We start from the raw sequence: 21,589 nt of genomic DNA, 5'->3' as shown, positions 1-21,589 counted from the left end.
CTGAATACTCGTGAATTTGCACCTTTCTCTCTCCCTTCTAAGTGAAATCACAGCAAGTCATTTTAATTGGAAGAAGTTGCTGATGAAGTTGTAATGCTGGTATATTAATAGGTGATAATGTTCTTTAAAAAATTGATTCCTTGCTTCAGCATTTTACAAAATGATTCTGTTTAGTTTCACGTGAATCTCAAGGAGATAACTTAACTATTCACTCCCAGATTTGTTTGAGCATGAAAGAAGAATGTATAAATAAAATCCAGATTTGCTAACCAACCAACTGCATGAAACGTATTCAAATTAAAGGCAAGTAACCCTGGCGTTGACCTGATCAAGATAACTGATCTGCTAGTGCAATGTAAAGATCTTGCAGTATATATGCAGACCATTCTGATACATTAAGTAGATGTTCTTCAGCAGAACCTCCTAGTGAAACTGCCTGCAGCAATAAGCTGCAAATGAGTCAAATTGATTCTGATGGATACTTGGGTGAGGAACTTCCAAGTGAAATCTGTCTTGCAGGGAGTGGGCTTGCTGATTCAGTAGGACAATCCTGATGAATCAGTGCTTATGTTGTTGTCCTCAGATGCTTGATGTGGTAGTGACATTAAATTTCAGTAACCTTGATGTATTGTCTTTGGCTTCAAGAACGGGTAGGGGTGGGAGAACCCTTTTGACATTCCTAAACACAAATGCTGTATTTAAGTGTTCTGATGATTGGTTGTTTAGAGTGTTTTCCAGCTCTGCGTGTGGTTCAAACAGACAGTACTCAGGAGTTATTTAACGACTGTCTGGTTCTTGCCATATTGCTCTCCTTTACTGCACTAGAGGGTCCGGAATGAAGCAGAGAGTGGATTTAAGAGGAACAATGCAGAGAAGGCCACTGAACATATGTGATCACATCTTCCCTTTCTCCATAGTTGTATACATTGAACGTCTTCATTTATCTCTGCTGCCCCCTCATAAACTCTGACTAGTGGTATGTCTAAGTTTTAATGGCACACATAGACAGCAATGCTCAGTGGAACATAACTACCATACAGCTGTTGCTACTTCCTTGAGCAGTCCCCAAAAAGCCATCACTGAGGGTCAAGGGACCCTCGGCAATGCCTTAGACAGCAGTGTGGGTGTCTGCAGGGTGAAGAGAGAGAGCCAGATAGAAACTGCTAGTGGAGCTTCTCCTGGCTTCCGGACTGTGTCTTCTCTTCCCTACAGCTGCTTGTGTTGTAGTTGCTTTGCTTGCACGACCAATGCTTGCTATTTATATAGCCTTTCTCCTAAGTAGTCAAAGCCCTTCAAATACGTTGTCTCAGTTATTCTTTATCAGTTATCATTATCCCCAGTGAAGTTAGATGGAAATGTTCCAGTGTTGTATGTGGATATGGGACTGCCTTTAAAGACGGTCTGTAAGCCTCAACTGATACAAAAATAGTTAGTGGGAGCATTGAAGCATATTACACAGATATTGCCTTCCCATTATTTATTTATTTTTATTTATTCCCTTGAGGGAGACAGTTCATGATCTGGGAGTCTCTAAGGCAGGGATTCTCAACGTGTGGGTCCCCAGATGTAACTGGACTTCAACTCCCATAATTCCCAACCAAAGGCCACTGGGGCTGGGGATTATGGGAGTTGAAGTCCAATCACATCTGGGGACCCACAGGTTGAGAAACTCTGCTCTAAGGACTTGCAGCTCCTGCTTGAACAGCAGGTGGAGGCCGTGGCCAGGGGTGCCTTTGCCCAGCTTCAGCTGGATCTCCAGTTACGGCTTTTTCTCGAATGCAAGGTCCCAGCAACAGTAACTCATGCCTTTATCTCTCATTTGGATTACTGTAATGTGTTCTACCTAGGGTTGCCTTTGAAAATGATTCGGAAGCGTCAGCTAATCCAGAATGCCCACCTCCTCATAGATTTGATAGTGTCACATCTCTTTTATGGTCACTGCACTTTTATGGTCACTGGTTGCTAGTTCGCTTCCAGGTCCAATTCAAAGTGCTGGTTCTCACCTATAAAACCCTTATGGGATTAGCACCTGTGTATCTCCAGGATCACCTCTTTCGGCTTGTTGTATCCCATCTTGTGAGGTCTTCTCAGCTCACCCTCCTTACTGTCTTGGGCCCTGGTGTAGTGCGTGGTGCCTGGGCCCATAGGAGGGCCTTCTTTGTGGCCATCCTTCTTCTTTGGAACACTCTTTCCCCCCAGATTCATTCAGCCCCCTTCTTAGTTGCTTTTAAGGCGCTTCTTAAGACTTACCTGTTTCACCTGGTGTTTGCCCTTTATTTGTTTTTTTAAAATTGTTATTGGTATTGTTGTTGTTCACTGCCTAGAGTTTTTGGAGGATGTGGCATATAATAACATTTTAATAAACAAACAAACATTGCTTCAATTGTATTGCTGATAGTTGTCAATTCACTTCCAGGCTTCCCTGCTAATTGAATAAAGAGGCACCTTTTGAAGTGGTGATTCTCTTTATTGAGCACGGGGAGAGCAACTGGCCCTATCCAACCCAGCACAGCATCCCTCCAGTGGCTCTTGCTGGTGGCATGTTTCTTTTTAGATTGTGAGCCATTTGGGGAAAGGGAGCCATCTTTATTTATTTTTATTTCTCTATGTAAACCGCTTTGGGAACTTTTCTTGAAGAGCAATATATAAATATTTGTAGTAGTAGTAAACAGGTGATATTGATCTTTAATGCCCTTGACAATCTCGGGCCATATTACTTAAAGGATCATTGCCCATATGAACCTGCTCAAGTCTGAAATCAGTTATCGAGATCCTTCTCTAAGGTCTTGTTTGATCTATACTAGAAACAGAGTTTGCCTGGTGGTGGTACTATGTCAGTGGAATGTGGTCACCAGATTGATTAGCTTGATCTCCTCCTCTCTGACCTCTGAACTTGAAGTTTCTCTGTTCCAGAAGGCTTTTTTAAAAACTTGCTGAGTAAAATTTTGACTAGTGCTTCTTTTTAACATTTATTTTATGTGTGTGTGTGTGTTCTCTTATTGTCAGCTGCTTTATGAATTTTGTGTTTAAAGGCAGGGTAAAAAAAATATTATTTTATTTAGCAAATTTTTCGACTGCCTGACTTCCTTAGACTCGAGGTGGTTTATATAAATTAAAACAACAACAAAGACAAGAGAAGAAGGGGGGGGGGAGAAAAGAAAAAAAGAAAAAGAACACACACCCCACACACAGGTTAAAAACTCAAAGCCTGGCAAAATAGATAGGTTTTCAAGAGCATCTTAAAGGACAGAAGAGAGGGGGCAATATTAATCTCAGGAGGCAGAGTGTTCCACAAGGAGGATGCTGCACCAGAGAAGGCCCTCCCATGAGCCCGGGCCCCACGTACCTTTCCTGGTCCCAGAACCTAAGATGACCTCACAGGGCGGGTTGAAGTTTGGATGGGAGAGACTGTCCTGAAGGTACACAGGCGCAAAACCCTGAAGGGTTTTATAGGTGATAACCAGCAACTTGAATTGGACCTGGAAGCAAACTGGCAGCCAATGCAACAACCTCGACAAAGGTGAAACATGATAATATGTTCTGCTGCCCATAAGCAGCTGGGCCATGGCATTTTTGGGCCAGCTGAAGCTTACGAGTTGTCCTCAAAGGCAACCCCAGGTAAAGCGCATTGCAGTAGTCCAACCAAGAGGTGACAAGGGCACGAGTTACAGTTGCCAGAGCCAGAATTTCGTCAGAATTCAAAAACATATTTATTCTGATATATGTGTACATATGGTTTTTGTTCATTCATTTATTCATTCATTGTTTCATTTTTTCTTATTGGTTATTAGGATTTTCATTTGGAATCTATATACATTACCGTTATCCTTTACAGTGTTGTAACCATTTTCTATTTTGGTTTTGGTTTATGCAGTAAATGTCCTTCTTCATACTATATGGCGTATGGTATTTCCAGGGGCAACCAATTTCCCAATACTGGGTACATGTGCACAACTTTGTACCCTATATATGCACAGATTCTGTTAGTATTCTTCAGATGCATACTATTTTGTCTGACACAGGGTTTTTTGTTATTGTTTGTGGCTTCTTGCCCTGTGTGGTCCCTTATCTTGACAGTGACATGAGTTACAGTTTCCAGGGCCTGTCGGTCGACATAAGGCCACAGTTGGCGCACCAGACAAAGCTGGGCAAAGGCTCCCCTGGCTACAGCTTCCACCAGCAGGAGCCATGAGTCCAGGATAGCCCCTAAATCATGAGCCTTCTCATTCTAGGGAAACACAACCCCATCAAGGGAAACACTTGAAACTGGAACCTGGCCAGATAGAAAACTGAACAAGAGCAACTCTGTCTTGGAGGGATTAAGCCTGAGCTTGTTCTGGCCCATCCAAACCCATGCAGCCTCCAGACACTGGGTTAACACATTCACTGCATCCCCGGATCGACCCGGGGTGGTGATGTACAATTGGGTATCATCAGCATACTGATGATACCTCACCCCAAACCAATGGATGACCTCACCCAGCGGCTTCATATAGATATTAAAAACATGGGAGTGAGGACTGAGCCCTGCAGCACTCCCCAGAGAGAGGCCATGGACTAGAGCACTCACCTCCAATGCAAACTGTCTGAAGCTGTCCACTAAGGAAGGAACGGAACCAGCACAACACTGTGCCTCCGATTCCCAACCCCGCAGACACTCCAGAAGGATACCATGGTTGAAGGTATCAAAAGCCGCTGAGTGGTCTAATAGAACCAAGAGAGGCACTCTCCCCTCATCGAGGCTCCAATAGAGGTCATCCACCAGAGTGACCAATGCCGTTTCCGTGCTGTGCCATGGCCTAAACCAGGACTGAAAAGGGTCAAGGAAATCCACTTCATCTAGGATTCTCTGTAGTTGAACAGCAACAACTTTCTCTAAAAAGGAAAGGTTGGAGATAGGTCTAAAATTATCTAATATCTCTGGGTCCAGGGAAGGAGACTTCAGGAGAGGGCGAACCGCTGCTTCGTTCAAAGCTAGAGGAACCTCTCCCTTGCTGAGTGATGAATTCACTAGCTCCTGGACCAGGATCTCACCACCGGCCGAACAAATCAACCAGGAGGGGCAGGGCTCAAGGGAACAAGATGCTGTACTCGTACTACAGAGAACCCTAATTAACCTGCAGACATCACTTTTGTTTTATTATAGAATTTAGTGGCCAGTCTTTGTAAAATCCCCAAGCAATATACACTCTGCAGAGTGAGATAAGGTAAAGGTAAAGTGTGCCATCAAGTCGATTTCGACTCCTAGTGCTCACAGAGCCCTGTCGTTTTCTTTTGGTAAAATACAAGAGGGGTTTGCCATTGCCTCCTTCCATGCAGTATGAGATAATGCCTTTCAGCATCTTCCTATATAGTTTCTGTCCGATATAGTACCAGTGGGGATTTGAACCGGCAACCTTCTGCTTGTTAGTCAAGCATTTCCCCACTGCGCCATTAGGTAACTATGCAGAGTGAGGTAGTAATGTATTTAAATCTGTTCCTTCCTCACTCCAGCTCCTCTGTCAGTGTGAACCAGGACTTGCAATATTAAGCATGTTTGTTCAGCAGAAATAACTACTTGTATGGAAATGGCTATAATCAATGGTGCTTTATCATGACTGATCTTAACTCCTGAATGGGAAGAACATCAAGATCCAGTATCTGTCTACTGCAGACTGTGAGCCCCATACGCAAGCACTCAGATGGTACAATCGTATTCCCAGAGTATGGAGGCATGAAATCTGCAAGAAATATAAGTTTTGGGCAGTATATAAATTTGTTAAACAAATAAATAAATGATGGAGCCTGAGCATATTTTAGAATTCTTCGCTGCGGTCCAGTAATGGACACTTTGGGGGGATTTTGAGCTCTGTTCCAGACCGTAAGGTTTCTCCTGTTCTTAAGGCTCCACTATTTCTACAGAAACAACAGTGTATCTGTAAGAGTCTCCCAGCATAATGCTAAAGGTTTTTTTAAATAGCTAATAGATATTTCTTTCTAATTTGCATACCTGCTTTCAGCTATTTTTATCTACAGCAAGCTGGTTCTGCAAGAACCGTGTGATCAAGAGGAAAGATAGGGTGGGACCTTTTGTAGCCTTGTCTCCAGCTGCATTGTACAATTCAAAGGTATCCCAGTATTCTTCATGTTATAACCTAAAAACCCCATTTGTACAAGATTGTGCACATGCTCTGGCATCTGGTAGTAACAATCTGTCAAAAATGTGGTTATAGTCTATGGGAAAAGCATAAAGACATATGCTATATAGCTCAGGCCCTGTACTAAGAGAAAGAAAATAAATGTTGCTTAGGAACAAAGAAAAGGATGAACTCTTCCTTCCCTGTTTTTAGGATGATATAGCAATGTCCTTGAACTGACTGGCATATAATTTTGTAATCCTTAGGTATGTGCAACATTCAGACATTCACACAGGATGTTTTGTTGGTTTGGGGGAGTGAAACAGTTTTTTACTAGCAGAAAAATAAGCTTCTTGATATACTATATAACCTATTTTTGAATTGCTTATGTCTTCCTTCACCCCCCGCCTCCCAGTACATGCATACAGAAGGATCCTGAATGGACTTATTTTTATTTTTATTTTATTTATTGTTAAATTTATACCCCGCCTTTCATTAAGAAAATCTCAAGGCAGCTGAGCTGATCTTGATTTCCAAATAATTAAAAGACTACTTGAAGAGTTTAAATACAATTTGAAGACTTAGTATCATTTAATTCTTATCTATTCTATTCTCATAAGCCCTCTTCAGATGTTAAAAAATGGGGACACTACACTAGTATGAAATCCTGAGAGTGAACCACAAGCCCTACACAATGCTGACATGATCAGAAGTCTCACTCTTTGCTGTCCACACTTACATCATTTGTCTGGGTGCTCCAGCCTTCTGATCATTCTTCAAACAAATAGTGTAAGTGTTGTCTGTTCAGGGATGAGACCTTTGTGTGTCAGTGCTGGGGTAGAGTTTGTGGGTGCGCTGTTGAAATGCTTTTCTCAAGTACAGTGTGTGTCCCCACTTTTGAAGAGGGCTATACCAGGCCTGCTCAAGTTAGGCCCTCCAGCTGTTTTTTAGACTACAACTCCCATAATCCCCTGCCACAGTGGCCAATAGCAAGGGATTATGGAAGCTGTAGGCCAACATCTTCAGGAGGACCGAAGTTGAGCAGCCCTGACCTATACTATAGTATAGATCATGTTCCTTTTTTCACAGGTCAAGTTGTTGGGTGTATTTCCTGAGAAGTATAAGGGTTGCCAGCATATAAATAAACCTTGAAGGCAGAACCATATAGTGCTGACTTATTACACACGTCTACATAGTTTAATATTATTTGCTTAGTTAAATTACAGCCTAGGTGTAAATAAATTGCAACTTGAGTTTGCTTCTCTGCCCTTTCAAATTTGCATGCAACATAGATGGGGCAAAAATGTTGGGGTGCAAAATATAGCGATGCATAAATCTATACACTTTATTACACTAATCGTTTCACCAAAGAGTTCAAAATGATATATATGAGGCGGGGGGTTGTCTGTATTGACCTTGTTCAGACCAGTTTTAGTCTACAGGAAAGAAGCAATTAGCACATCTTCTTCCCCCCTCCCCCATAAAATTGATTTCTACAGTGCATTATTTTTTGCATAATATGTTTGAAAGAGCCTGCACAGATGTGTAGGGAAACAAGCTATAATATAATTAAAAAGCTAATACATTACTCTGCAGTGGATGTCCTGTTGACTGAAAGAGTTGCTGATATTGATGGAATTTTTGTGCCTACTTAGACAATAATTTCACAGATTTATTGGACACAAGACTGTTAAGTAACAGATATTTAATGGTGCAGTGAGGAAGTAGCTTGCCTAGCAAGCAAGAGGTTGCCAGTTTGAATCACTGCTGGTATGTTTTCCCAGACTATGGGAAACACCTATATTGGGCAGCAGCCATATAGGAAGATGCTGAAAGGCCTCATTTCATACTGCACAGGAGATAGCAATGGTAAACTCCTCCTGTATTCTACCAAAGACAACCACAGGGCTCTGTGATTGACACCAACTCAACAGCACAACTTCAATAGTGTTTACTGAATTCTGAAAGGCTTAAAATATTCTTGGGCAGTGACAATGAGATGTGTGGCATTCCTTATTCTCCAAGTGATAAATGATATACAACTTACAAGATATTTGGAATTCTTATTTAATTTATGGTAAAACTTATTTCTTTGATAAACATTCCTGTACTGAACAAAAGTTGTATATGAGAAACAAATGAATGATAGGATATGCAGAGTGATCAAGTCGACAGGCATACCTGAATATGTTGTGCTAGGCAGGTGATAGTATAGGCTGAAAAGATAGATAAATGTTTTGTTAATCAGGCAAAGTGTAGCAGGAGTTCTGCAGATCAGCAGAATGGCTTTGGGTCATGCTTCTGTGAGGGCATGCTTTCAGTGCAAGCTGCAAGTTTGGTCCATCTTGTAACATGTGAACTTGCCAATGTCTGGTTCCTGAGCTAGACTTCCTTGGCCATTCAGCAGAGGAAAGCCCAGCTCGGGAACCGGACATTGGCAGGTTCTGCTGCTTATGCCTGAAGTGTGTGATTGAGGGAACCTCTATTTCTTGTCAACTGGACTTTTGGCAGATCGTGTAGATCTCTTATTGGATAAATGCCCCTGAAGAAAGCTTACAGCTGAAGCACATTGGACACATCTGTGTATGTTAATAAAGAAGCTTGTCTTTATTTCTGAAAGACTGGGTCTTTCTTACTGCCATTGTTTTGGATGCTTCTTCGTTTTTTGTTTTTGTTTTTTTCTGGTGGATCATGTGAACCTGCCCATAATCTCAATACAAGAAGCTGGACCTTGAACACATGTCCAGTTCAAAACCCTGCCATGCAAGCACACAGATCTCTTTATTTGGAAGAGAACTGATGGCAGATGGGCTTTGGCAGTAGAACATCACATTCAGAAGAGAGAAGGAAGGAATCAATAAGGAACTGGCCACTTCATTATGGATAATGCTTAATCATGTAAGGTTTTATTTTCAGTTAACAATAAGGAGAACACTTTCAAGGCAGTAGATGAAAAGCCAAAGATTAATTTTTCTGGAAAGGCATCAGACCAAGCAGAGCCACAATCTTGCACATTGGTTCTCTCTGCCTACAGCCAGCCATGTGAGTTTGGCTCAACATGCTCGTCATCAAACAGTAATAAGATATCATCTACTCCTGTTATCAACAAAAGGTAGTATTAATTTATCTGATGAATCACAGAAAGATGCAATTTATAAATAGGAAAAGGAGTGGAGATAACTAGAGAACTCACTTGTCATATACACTGGAGCTCTCTTTCCTGTGTTACTCAATCTGCTCTTGGGTGAGGAGGGCGTGTGCATTTCAGTTACTCACACTTCAATGACTTGTTACCAAGGTAAACAAAATCTGTGGTGATTGAACACTGTCAGGAAAGAAAGTAGGAAGTAGTTGAGACAGGGGCAGTTGTATGGATAGGTATGTGGGTGACTGTTCAGCTATATTGAGATAAGACACTCAACTTCACAGGCATCTCTTGTTTTCAAACATCTCAGTCCCAACACACAGGTTTCTTTAAAATTTAAAAGTCTTTTCTCAGTCATGTTAACTGAGATGTTTGATGCTACACCGAACTAGGAGTTTTCACTTTTTGTCATGGGGAGAGAGTAGGTATAGAAGCTGCCTGTCAGAAGTGAGATGTTTCTGAGATGTTTTGTTACAACCCTTGGAAACCACATATTTATATTTATTTATTAGATTTCTGTACTGCCTCAACCAGATGGCTCTAGGCAGTTCACAAATACAAAAACAGATTAAAAAACAACAAAATATCACACACATGGAGCACAGCTTCGAACTCTGCAATCTTATGCATGCTTTTTTTGGAATATGACCCAAGGAAGCTTACTTCCAACCAAATATGCATAGGATTTCCTGGCATGACACCTACCTGTTAGTTATGGCCATAATTGTAACTGCCTTTGAATGTTGAGACCAATAAGGAGCCCCACCCTCTCCCCCATTTGATTTTGCCGGTTAGGGAGCTGCACATAGTCTTGGTTTCCACAAATAGTCCTTTTCACAAGTAACAGATGAAGTGGTAAACATGTTATCTGGACTGTTTAGATGCTGGTGGGGACTCATGCTTCTTTATTCAGTATATTTTTATACTGCTTTTTAAAATGCAGCTTCCACAAGGTATTGTACAAAAATGAGAAAACCATAAGGAAACTACAACATTTAAATGAAAATATTACACATTAAAATATTAAACAGCACAAAATCTATTGCAAACATCACTAGATCTGTCTCTGGGTGCTGCCAGCTCGTCTGGTGGCAATTTGCAATTGGGCCTTTTCAGTAGCCACCCTTGGTTGTGGAACACACTCCCTGTGGCAATAAGAGGTCCATTATCCTTGGAGGCTTTTAAGAGAGCTGTAAAGAGAGCTTTGGGACTGTATTCTCCCTAATAGTTCTTCTCGCCCTCATTGTTCAGATTCCCATACTTGATCTGTATAACTCACAGTGTATAAATCAACTGAATGATTCAGATTCATAGCATGGAGGTTCATGAAAAAAGGAAATCCCTTTCTTCACAGTCAATGAAGTAGGAAAAGTAAAGCAACTACTAGTTAGGAAGGAGCAGGTACGCAGCATGGGAATACTCCTGGACCCAGGCCTCACTCTGGTATCTCAGGTGGAGGCTATGGCCAGGAGTGCTTTCTGGCCATAAATGAATTGCTTATTCAACAGCTGTATCCGTTCCTTGAAGATGATGATCTCAAAACAGTGGTGCATCAGCTGGTAACCTCCAGGCTTGACTATTGCAATGAGCTCTACGTGGGGCTGCCTTTGTACGTAGTTCAGAAACTTCAGTTAGTTCAAAATGCGGCAGCCAGATTGGTCTCTGGGGTAACCCAGAGAGACCGTATTATGCCTGTTTTAAAACAGTTGCACTGGCTGCCAACATGTTTCTGGGCAAAATACAAAGCGCTGGTTATTACTTTTAAAGCCCTGAATGGCTTAGATCCGGGTTACCTTAGAGAGTGCCTTCTTCTACATGATCCCCACTGCACATTGAAGTCATTTGAGGAGGTCCATCTCCAGTTACCACCGGTACGTCTGGTGGTGACTCAAGGGTGGGTCTTCTCTGTAGGTGCTCTTGGGCTGTGGAATGCATTCCTGGCAGAAATCTGTAATCTGAATGCATTATTTGCCTTCAGAAGAGCCCTTAAGACCTATCTGTTTGAGCTGGCCTACCAGGGTTTTTAAACTGTAAATGTTCAGCCTGGTTTTAATTGTTAATTGGTTTTATATTGTTTTTATAGTTTTTGATTTTAATTGTTTGTATTTTAAAGTAAACCACCCTGAGCCATTGTTTGGAAGGGCATTATAAAAATTAAATAAATAAATACAAATATAATAGTGTTTGTCAGTTCTTACCCTTCTATAATGTGTACATTGCTTGTGTTCATAGTGTACTTTAAAAAAAAAAGCCATTGACATGATCTGCTTTTTTCTTTGTTATGCTATATTACAGGTTAGCTAATGTGCAATAAAAAAACCTCAACCCACAGGGCATAAAGTACTTATTGAACCTACACACATGCTCTGTCATCCTATTTTTTCTTTTTCTTTAAAGATGAGAACATAGGAGACAGTATGTGAAATACTAAAATGAGGTAATGCTTTGACCTTCAGACAGATATGTTGCAAGCATCTGAATCTTGAAGATAAATTCCAGTGACTTCTCTCTCTCTCTCTCTCTCTCTCTCTCTCTCTCTCTTTCTTTGTATATTGCATCAGCAAGTAAAACAAGTTTATTATGAATACAGGGGCTCAATGTTTTGCATTGCTGTGGTTCTAAATACTAGCTGTACCATTTCAGCCTGACACTAATATGCATATGCGTAGGTAGTTGGCAGAGCATATACTTCTTGCTCACAGCTGCCTTCCAGATAAGGATGACTGGACTTCCGTACCTAATGGTTAAGGCAATACACATATATTTAAACAGTATTATTAAGGACTTGGGTTTTTAAATATATGTATACACATACATATTTTGAACAGTGCATAGAATGGATTTGGTGGATGGGGTCGACTACTTTGGCTTCTTGTCAAAAAGGAAACAAATTCTTCTACAGACAAATGTAACTAGTTCTATGATCTCAAGAGGTTTTTCTCTCTGAACAGTAGTCCTCCATTCCATGTGGTGAACTACTTTTGAATCTGTGGAACATTTCAGAGTGTGTGATATAGCAGGTACTGACTTGCTCAAATAAAACTTTAAAAAAAATTCCATTGAGCATATACTAGTCACTGAGGGGCTTTAAAGTAATCTTTTGGATTACCATTTTTATTCTTCACACACTAACATACACATTTCTGATACATTGTAAAAATCAGTAAATAAATTCTCAGTCTGAAATCTAGTCATGAAGGTGACTAAGCCTAAAAGATCTGATGTTGCTGCTTGGACTTTGATCCATCAAATGGAGGCCGTCATTGCTGAATAATAGAAGGCAAAATAAATTCCTAGTTTAGCAGACGAAATAATTCGCTATAGAAAGAGATTAGAGAAAGTCCTGTCCTTTTAACCAAATAAGCCATTTTAAAATTAACTTACAAAAAAAACATGGCAAATCATCATAAAAATACACAGGGCTGTTTTAAAATGTCTAAATTGTAGCTAGGATACATCTCAACATAGTTACTGAGGGCTAGTTTGAACATGACAAGATATAGATCTATGTGAAGCTATTGAACACATGCATAAAATAAATATTAATGGAAGAAAAACCTTTTATGAGAATGGTTATGGGTGTGGCAGCTCCAAAAAACGAGAAAATTCAATGGCCCATGATGTTAACGCCAAGAAGCCATGAGATCTGATGTCCAATCTGAGATATTGTACTGGTCTACCAAACGTCTAACCACGGAAACACAATTTGGCTGGGTCCTCCTACAGTGTACTACCTACATAGGCAGACAGCAGCAGTAAAAGCTGGGGATTAGTGTTACTGCAATGCTTAAGAAGAATTTGGTAACGCGTGCCTCTAAGCATATGGTCAGTGCTGTTAGCTCAGCAACAACTACAATCAGCACAATTAGTAAGAGTCCACATTCCAGAGACCAACACAGAAATGAATTCAGATATAATGAAAATAAATTGTATACTGTTAACAATAATACTTATAAATCAAATTAAACAAATGATACACACTTATCAATACACTCCCTCCGCACACTGTACTTTAGTTCCCTCAGAAGGTGGTTGTTCGTGAAAACAAACCAGTTTTAAGGAAGGAGCCTCATAAAGGTTAGTATTCCACAAGATGGATAACTAAGCAGATTCTAGACTTGTCTGCAGTTTCAGACCTCGATCTCCATGTATTAGTTTTACACCTGATTGATAGCAGAAAGCTGCCACCTTCGTCTATTTCCAGTCCTCCTTTTTTCTCTAGAAATCCAAATTCTCCTCAGGATCTTAGATTTTCTCCTTCAGAGTTCCTCTCTCTCAGTCTCTCTCCTACAGCAACCCTCAAGGGCCTAAAGATAATTCAACTCACTCCACATCCAACAGAGGCACGTGCGCGCGAACACACACACACACACACACACACACACACACACTCACACACTCTTGTAGAAGCATGGTAAATTCTTATAGTTGAACCATTACTTGTACATGTTACTAAATTCTTCTTAAACATTTGCTCTAACACTAATTCTCAGCTTTTATCTGTTGATACAGCAAAGAATTAGAGCATGGAGGACCTAGCCAAATTTTGTTTTTATGGCTATTGTTTTGTCGACCAGTATAATATCTTGGAAGCCACCTGATGGTGCAGCAGGGAAATGTCTTGATTAGCAAGCCAAAGGTTGCTGGTTCAAGTCCTTGCTGGTATGTTTCCCATACTATGGGAAACACCTATATCGGGCAGCAGCGATATAGGAAGAGGCTGAAAGGCATCATCACATACTGCTCAGGAGATGGCGAAGGTAAACCCCTCCTGTATTCTACCAAAGACAACCACAGGGATCTGTGGTTGCCAGGAGTCAGAACCGACTCGATGGCACACTTTACCTTTACTTTATAATATCTTGGACTGGACATCTCATGCCCGCATGGCAAAAACTTCATTGGCCATCAGATGTCCTCATTTTTTGGAGCTCATTTGGAGCTGTCACATCCATAGCTGTCTCTGTGACCCCCCAAGTTTTTTTTTTAACTTAAAAAAATCTTTCTTTTAAAAGAATATTACATTGTTTAATATTCAGATTAAACAAACTCCAGACACATACTCCAGATTGTGAGGAGCTCCAAAAGGATATCTCCAAACTGAGTGAGTGTCAAAATGGCAAATGTGGTTCAATGTTGGCAAGTGTAAAGTGATGTACATTGGGATGAAAAACCCCAACTTCAAGTATACACTGATGGGATCTTAGCTGTCGGTGATTGACAGGAGAGGGATCTCTGGGTCATGATGGACAATTAGTTGAAAGTATTGACTCAATGTGTGGCAGCTGTGAAAAATGCCAATTCCATGCTAGGGATCATTAGGAAGGAGATCGAAAACAAAACGCTAATATTATCATGCCCTTATACAAAACTATGATGCAGCCACACTTGGAATACTGTGTACAATTCTGGACACCACATCTAAAGGACATTGTAGAACTGGAAAAAGTGCAGAAGAGGGCAACCAAGATGGTTAGGAGCCTAGAGGCAAGGCTGTGGCACCTGGGGCTTTTTAGTTTAGAAAAAAGATGACATGATAGACATGATAGAAGTCTATAAAATTGTGCATTGTGTGGAGAAAGTAGATAGACACACTCCTGAAGCTGCTCTAGCACCATGGATGCACTTGGAACTGGCACATAACCAGGCAAGGGGAGGAAAGGCAAGGAAGAAGACAAGGCATGCCACACCCAGCTCGGAGCACCCTCCCACTGCCAAGAGCCACAAAAAGAAAGGAAAACCGCTCATCACTTGCCTGAGCGAGCATATTTTATTACAAGTGGTTTGCCAGCAGCAGCAGCTGTGGCTCATCCCCTCCCCATGCCTGCTTGTCCACCAGCGAACAAAACGGAGGGTGGTTACGACGGGTGCCATTTTGCCGCCCACAATTTCAAATGCTACTGCCATTTGGGGGGTGGAGGAATTGGGAGCCTTGGTTCCTCCTACAACCTAGCCAGCATCAGAGGAACAGTTGGAGGGGGAACGGAGACACCTAGAGCTGAACATGCGATAGAACGTGAGTAATGCTGCGGACGATCTGGGGGGAGAGGATCTTCCTTTTTCGGAGGACACAGCCTCATGGCTGAGGGAATTTATAGCCCGTGAATTTAGGTCTTTGCTGCCCTCTCTGCCTGCCAAACCAAATGCTCTCCTGCCTATGCCTAGGGTCCCCTTCAGGAGGGAGTCTTCCTCGTCACCAGACTCCAGCGCAGCACAAAAGGCCATCCCGGAAGGAAAGAGGATCCGTTTTGTTCCACGGTTAGCTAGGGACCACAGGAAGAGGTGCTACCATTTCTCCTTCTCTTTCTCCCCCCACTCCTTCTCTGAGGGCATGCCTCTTAAGAGGCCTACTCCAGGGGACACACATTTTATGCAGCCCCATCCATTCATCCAGACCGGTCAGATCAAGCATCCTCTGACCCAGAAGGAGGGGAGATATCAAAGGAGGAGATGCCAAACCAAGCATCTGGGTCTATCCGCTTATTCCAGATCCCAGACTTTGAGGTCCTATTGGCCAAAGCAAGGCGCACCATTAATGTGGAAGATTCACTGGAAACCCCCACCACAAGCCACAGGTTGGGTCAGGAAGTTTTCCCATCCACTTTTCCCACCACCTCATTAGTGCCTTTCCCTTAGCTCTTCCATTCAACTATGCTGGCAGAATGGAGCACACCCTTTGGCTACAAATCGGTTCCCCCTTTTCCCAACAAGTTATATTTGCTACCACAAGAGATTGCTTTCTTTCTCCAGTGGTAGATGCACCAATCACACAACTGGTTTCTGGTGCAATAGTCAGTAAGGAACGGGAGGAATAATTAAAGGTGCCTGAGGACAAGAAGTGTGAGTCTATTCTCAGGAAAGTCCACGAGGCTTCTGCCACAGTGATAAAGGCCGCGTCAGCAAACTCTGTTTTTCCTGGAGTGGCTGTCCTCTGGGCTAAGTAACTGTGCCAGCTGGTACTGCCCCAAAACACCAAGCTTCGCCAAGGCATTAATAAGATGGCCAAGGTGGTGGCCTTTATGGCAGATTCAAGCCTGGACAGCATCCAACAAGCGTCCAGAGCCATGGTCTCAGCAGTAGTGGTCAGGTGGTGCCTCTGGCTTAAACACTGAAAGGTGGACTCTAAATCCAACTTGAATCTAGCTTCCTCACCATTTAAATGGGCCAAGCTGTTCGGGGATTCCCTGGACACTGTCCTCATGGAAACACGAGATAAAGAGAAGGCCATGCCTACGGCCAGAATGGAACCCCTTAAACAGTTCAGGGGAGGGTCTTCATTTTGTAATTTTCATCCCCACATTCAGACAGTCAAGCTACTCCTCCGGCAGCTCCTTTCGGGACTACAGGAACTACAATCCTAGATCAGCTGGATGCACCCAGTGCCAACAGAGATCCAGGGGCACGGGCCAGCAGCAATTCAACAGGCAATCCTCCTTCCAACACTGAAAACAATGACACCCCACCGGTCGGGGGCTGGCTTCTGCTATTCAAGGAAGCCTGGTCAGGAGCCACCTCTGACTGCTGGGTACTCAGGACGCTCGCGGAGGGTCTATCCCTGGAATTCTTCTCTCCTCCACCAAACAGATTTGTCCCAATCCCCGTCCCCAAGAAACCAGAAAAACAACAACTCATGCTGCAAGCCATACAGCACCTACTTCAGATCAGAGCAATAGAGTTAGTGCCTTTGACAGGCGCATGGCAGGGCGTATATTCTGTTCTATTTTTTTGTTTCAAAAAAGGACATCATGGCAAGCAGTCCTGAACTTAAAGGCCCTGAACCATTACAGCTAGAAGCGCCCATTCAGGATGGAGTCTCTATGAACCATCAAGGAGGTGGTGAGAGACAGAGAGTTCCTAGCCTCAGTGGATCTGTCAGAGGCATAGCTGTACATCCCAATCCACCCAGACCACCGCTGTTTCCTCAGGTTCTCATTCAACAAGTGACACTACCAATACAGGGCAATGCCATTTGGTCTATCCTCAGCCTCAAGGGTGTTCACAAAGATCATGGGCACTTTGCATCCATCCCTTTCTGGACAATTTTCTGATCTGTTCACTGTCCTTGCTCAGAGCCCAGAGGGACGTGCAGCATACCCTAGAACTCCTCCAGTCTCACAGGTTTGTGGTAAACCTGCAAAAGAGCCATATGATACCCACTCAGCCTTCTGCATCTAGGGGCCATCTTCGACACATCCAGGGGACCGATATGTCTGTCCCTGGAGTGGAGGGAGACTATTGTCTCCCTCACTTCAGCGGCCCCGAGAGGCAGCTCAGCCCAACTCATGGCCCTGGCTACTCTACTCTCCTGGGCTCCATGATAGCATGCATAAAGTGAACCCCCTGGTCCAGATGGCAGTCACGCATCCTCCAGTGGTTTATCCTTCCTTACCAAGACCAGATCATGACACATACCCAGATGCTACTTAAAATCCCACTCAAAGTAAGGTTTTCCTTACTTTGGTGGAGGTCCACAGCTCTATCGAGGGGACTACTGTTCAGTCCCCCGGTCAGAGCCACAATAACAACAGATGCAAGTCTGGGAGGCTGGGGAGCCCACTTCCTCCACCACTACGTGCAGGGGAAATGGCATCCAAGGGAGCAGAACAAATCTATCAGTCTGCTGTAACTCAGAGCAATCTGCCTGGCACTGATACACTTCCTATCTCACATCAGACATAGCCATGTCTTTGTCCAGACCGACAGCACAATGGCAAAGTCTCATGTAAACAATCAAGGTGGAACAAGGTCAATGGCCCTCATGACAGAATTGGCAAGACTCTTCATGTGGGCAGAGAGGAATCTCCTGTGCTTGACTGCACCTGAGTGGCAGCTCAAACCACAGAGCAGATTGGCTCAGCTGGCAAATGGTCGATCCAGCAGAATGGTCCCTCAATCCAGAGGTATTCAAACTGATGACCGAAACACTGGGATACCTGGACATGGACCTCTTCGCCACGCACAAAAACAGGCAACTGCCAAGGTTCATGTCACACTTCTACCATCCTCAGGCGGGGGAAATAGATGCACTTTCAGCCCAGTGGCCGAGGGGTCTCCTATACCCCTTCCTCCCACCAGCGTAAAATGGAAGATCCACCAGGAGGGGGCCACCCTTTTGCTGTTAGCACCCAGATAGCCTTGGTGACCATGGTTTGCTGATCTACTCACCCTGTCCATTCGGCCACCTTGACCACTCTCCAGACGACCAGACCTGTTAGCACAGAGGCCAGTCCTCTACCCAGATCTGGACTGATTCCAGCTCAACGCTTGGATGTTAAACGGGAGACATTGGCTAAACAGAGCTACGACCACAAAGTACAGACATCAGTTCTGGCCTCTAGGAGGCCATCTACCAACAGAATCTACCAGACCACATGGATGGTATTCTCACATTGGGCCAGAAGAAAAGGACTAGGAACAACATCAGCAGGGGTCCCAGAGATGCTAAAGTTTCTACAGTCCAGCCTCGATCAGGGCCTATGACCAAGCACCCTACGCAGACAAACCTCGGCCCTGGCTTCCATCCCTGAACTCAACACTTGGGGCTCACTACTCCTCCACCCTCACATCAGACGTATCCTGAAGGGAGCCAGCAACCCGGCTCCTCCCGCTATTCTCAGATTCCCATCATGGAATCTGAACAAGGTCCTCAACGCACTCACCCAACTTCCCTTCAAGCCAATGAGGGAATCTCCTCTCAAGGTGTTATCCTGTAAGGTACTCTTCCTGATAGCAATTATCTCTGCACACAGGATATCAGAGCTGGGAGCCTTGTTGGAGCAGAAGGAACTATCATATTCCAAAAGGAGGCTGTGATCCTGTACTTGGATCCAATCGTCATCCCAAAAGTGAACTCGGGACTTTCACCGCTCGCAACCGGTGGTATTACCATCATTTTGCCCAACACCGACTCACCCCAGGGAGAAAGCATGGCACACCCTGGACGTGAGATGGGCCATACATACATACATACATACATACATATGGAGGACAAAAGCCTTCCGGAAGTCGGAGTTTCTTTTCATATCATTCCACCCTTCTACATCGGGAAACAAGGTTTCAAACACACTGTCAAGATGGATCAGACATATTGTCCTGGCCTACAAGGCATCGGAGAATCAAGTACTACGGGGCATCACCACCCATTCAACACGAAGTGCATCCACAGCAGCAGCGTTTGAGGCCAGACCATCGCTACAAATGATCTGTCAGGTGTCGACCTGACAGGCGTTGATCACTCAGTTAATCAAATACTACAAAATCTCCTCTTTCCATACAGCGCAGGCAGAGCTAGGCCACATGGTGCTCCAGCAGGTCGTCTAAAATGATTCCGCTCTCCACCCGGACTAATCTGGGGCTAGCTTGGGTATGTCCCTATACTCTAGGATGGGCTCCGATTACGATGAAAAAAGAAACATAGGTCTTACTGTGAAGGGTTCTTTTTCACCATAATCGGAGCCCATCCGGCCCTCCCAAGGAAGTCTGACTTTCTTTTACTTTGCAAAACTCTATTACCTTACTTAGGGATGTTATTTGGTAAATCATGAAACTCTGACTCTGTTTTCTAAACACTATTAATTTACCTATGTGATGCTAGGCTGTAAAGCACAGCACAGTGTTGGGGAAGGATCGTCCTTCTATACTCAAAACACTACTCCTAACCCCATGGCAAGCGCTCTCTCCCCCCGCCCCTCTCTCTCCCTCCAGATCTCTCTCTTCATGGCATCCTTTGGCCTGACAGTCCGGCTCTGCCTACGTGAAACAGGAAATGTTTGCTGAGATAGCTTCCTGTCTATTCCGGAGGCATGCTGGGAATACCCTCGGATGGGCTTAGATTACAGTGAAAAAGAACCCTTCACAGTTACGACCAATGTTTCTTTTCACACAACACATAATGAACTTGTGGAATTCTATGCCACAAGATGTGGTGACAGCCAACAACCTGGATAGCTTTAAAAGAGGTTTGGATAACTTCATGGAGGAGAGATCTATCAACGGTATAAGTCTGAGTGCTATAGGCCACCTCCAGCCTCAGAGGCAGGATGCCTCTAAATACCAGTTTCAGGGAAGGAACAACAGGAGAGAGGGCATGACCTTGGCTTTTGCCTGAGTGCTTCCTAGCGGCACTTGGTGGGCCACTGTGTGAAACTGGACTAGATGGACCTTCAGCTTGATCCAGCAGGGCTATTCTTGTGGTGGGAAAATAGTATATATATTTTTAATAGCTGAAGCATTACTTGCTTCATTTCAGGCTGTCAAGCAGCTGAAGTACAGACAGCATATCAACAGGTGCTGCTTACACTCTCATATGGAAGCCAAAGTTGCATGTGTTGAACGTCTGCCTCTAATGCAAGTGTTAAAACTCAGCAGCCTTCCCCCCCCTTATGAGGAACATGGCTGTAAGGTGGTAAAAGCTGCACTGAGGTCTACCAGTTCTGAGGTAAAATGAAGTAAAGCAGAAGCAGACAGAGCTAAGAAGTGAGGCCTATGTGATCGAGCCTGTTCTACTTTTTACCTCAGAGACATAGGTAATCAAAGAGCTTCGCATTGAAGACAGACCATCTAAAGAGAACTTTCCTGAAGTAAGTGAGTCAGTTTGTGCTTCCCTATTTGGATGAAGAAAATCCCATTATAAAGTTGGGGGAGGTGAGGGAAAGAGCCAACTGTGGATTTGAGATTTCTTTTCTGCTTTTCAACTTCTGCCCCTCAGCCATTTCTCCATGTATTCAATAAAAAGATAGATACACTTGTTCAACAGGCTATTCCAAGTGTAAACATATTGTTCTAGTAAGAACAAGTCAACCTACTTTCTTTTCACCGTCTCTACAACTTGAATAAATTTGGTTCAAATCAAGGTCCACAAATTAGATCTTTTGCACCTCAAATGTTCACATGTCTACCATCTTGGACTGGGGTGGATGACATAACAAGCGACACCATTGGGGCATCCCTATGTGTCCCTACAGCTGGAGCAAATTTGGTTCAAATCGGTTAGGCGGTTCACATTAGCCCACTTGCGCCTCAAAGGTTTACACGTTTGCCATCTTAGATCGGGGTGGATGACATCACAAACTATGCTGTTGAGTTGTCCTTATAGCTGTATCCTATTTGGTTCATATTGGTCCATGTGTTGTGTAGTTGATAAGATATCTCTCTCTCTCTCTCTCTCTCTCTCTCTCTCTCTCTCTCTCTCTCTGCCGGGTGATCTCACAAGCCTACTAGAAAGTAGGCTAAAAATGGCTGTTCTAGTGTGGATGGTGCCAAAAAGAAAAAGAAGAAAGCAGCTTTGAGAAACTGCAGAAGATTGGGCGGAGAGGTCGGTGAAGTAACA

At 43.4% G+C, this 21,589-nt stretch overlaps 1 protein-coding gene and 1 long non-coding RNA gene across 4 annotated transcripts in view; one reads left to right on the top strand and one right to left on the bottom strand.

Moving 5' to 3' along the window:
• SHROOM2 (shroom family member 2) overlaps window positions 1-21,589 on the top strand; it is a 176,769-nt gene that overhangs the window by 17,645 nt on the left and 137,535 nt on the right. Inside the window, exon 1 of one of the 3 annotated variants that reach the window (XM_053311756.1) lies at window positions 20,675-20,840. The exons of the other annotated variants lie outside the window; for them this stretch is intronic. The gene's annotated coding sequence lies outside the window, so the exon portion shown is untranslated. Of the gene's footprint in view, window positions 1-20,674; window positions 20,841-21,589 lie in introns of those variants that run through there. 3 annotated transcript variants of the gene reach the window in all.
• LOC128351823 (uncharacterized) lies at window positions 9,001-19,967 on the bottom strand. Its single transcript, XR_008320059.1, has 3 exons — window positions 19,842-19,967; window positions 9,310-9,441; window positions 9,001-9,212 (listed from the first exon to the last, which is right to left on the bottom strand). It is a non-coding gene; the product is annotated as an uncharacterized LOC128351823 (long non-coding RNA).

This window comes from Hemicordylus capensis, chromosome 3 (assembly GCF_027244095.1).
Source record: "Hemicordylus capensis ecotype Gifberg chromosome 3, rHemCap1.1.pri, whole genome shotgun sequence".
NCBI lineage: Eukaryota > Metazoa > Chordata > Lepidosauria > Squamata > Cordylidae > Hemicordylus > Hemicordylus capensis.
Note: the sequence above shows the minus strand (reverse complement) of the source record. Positions and strands in the feature narration are given on the sequence as shown.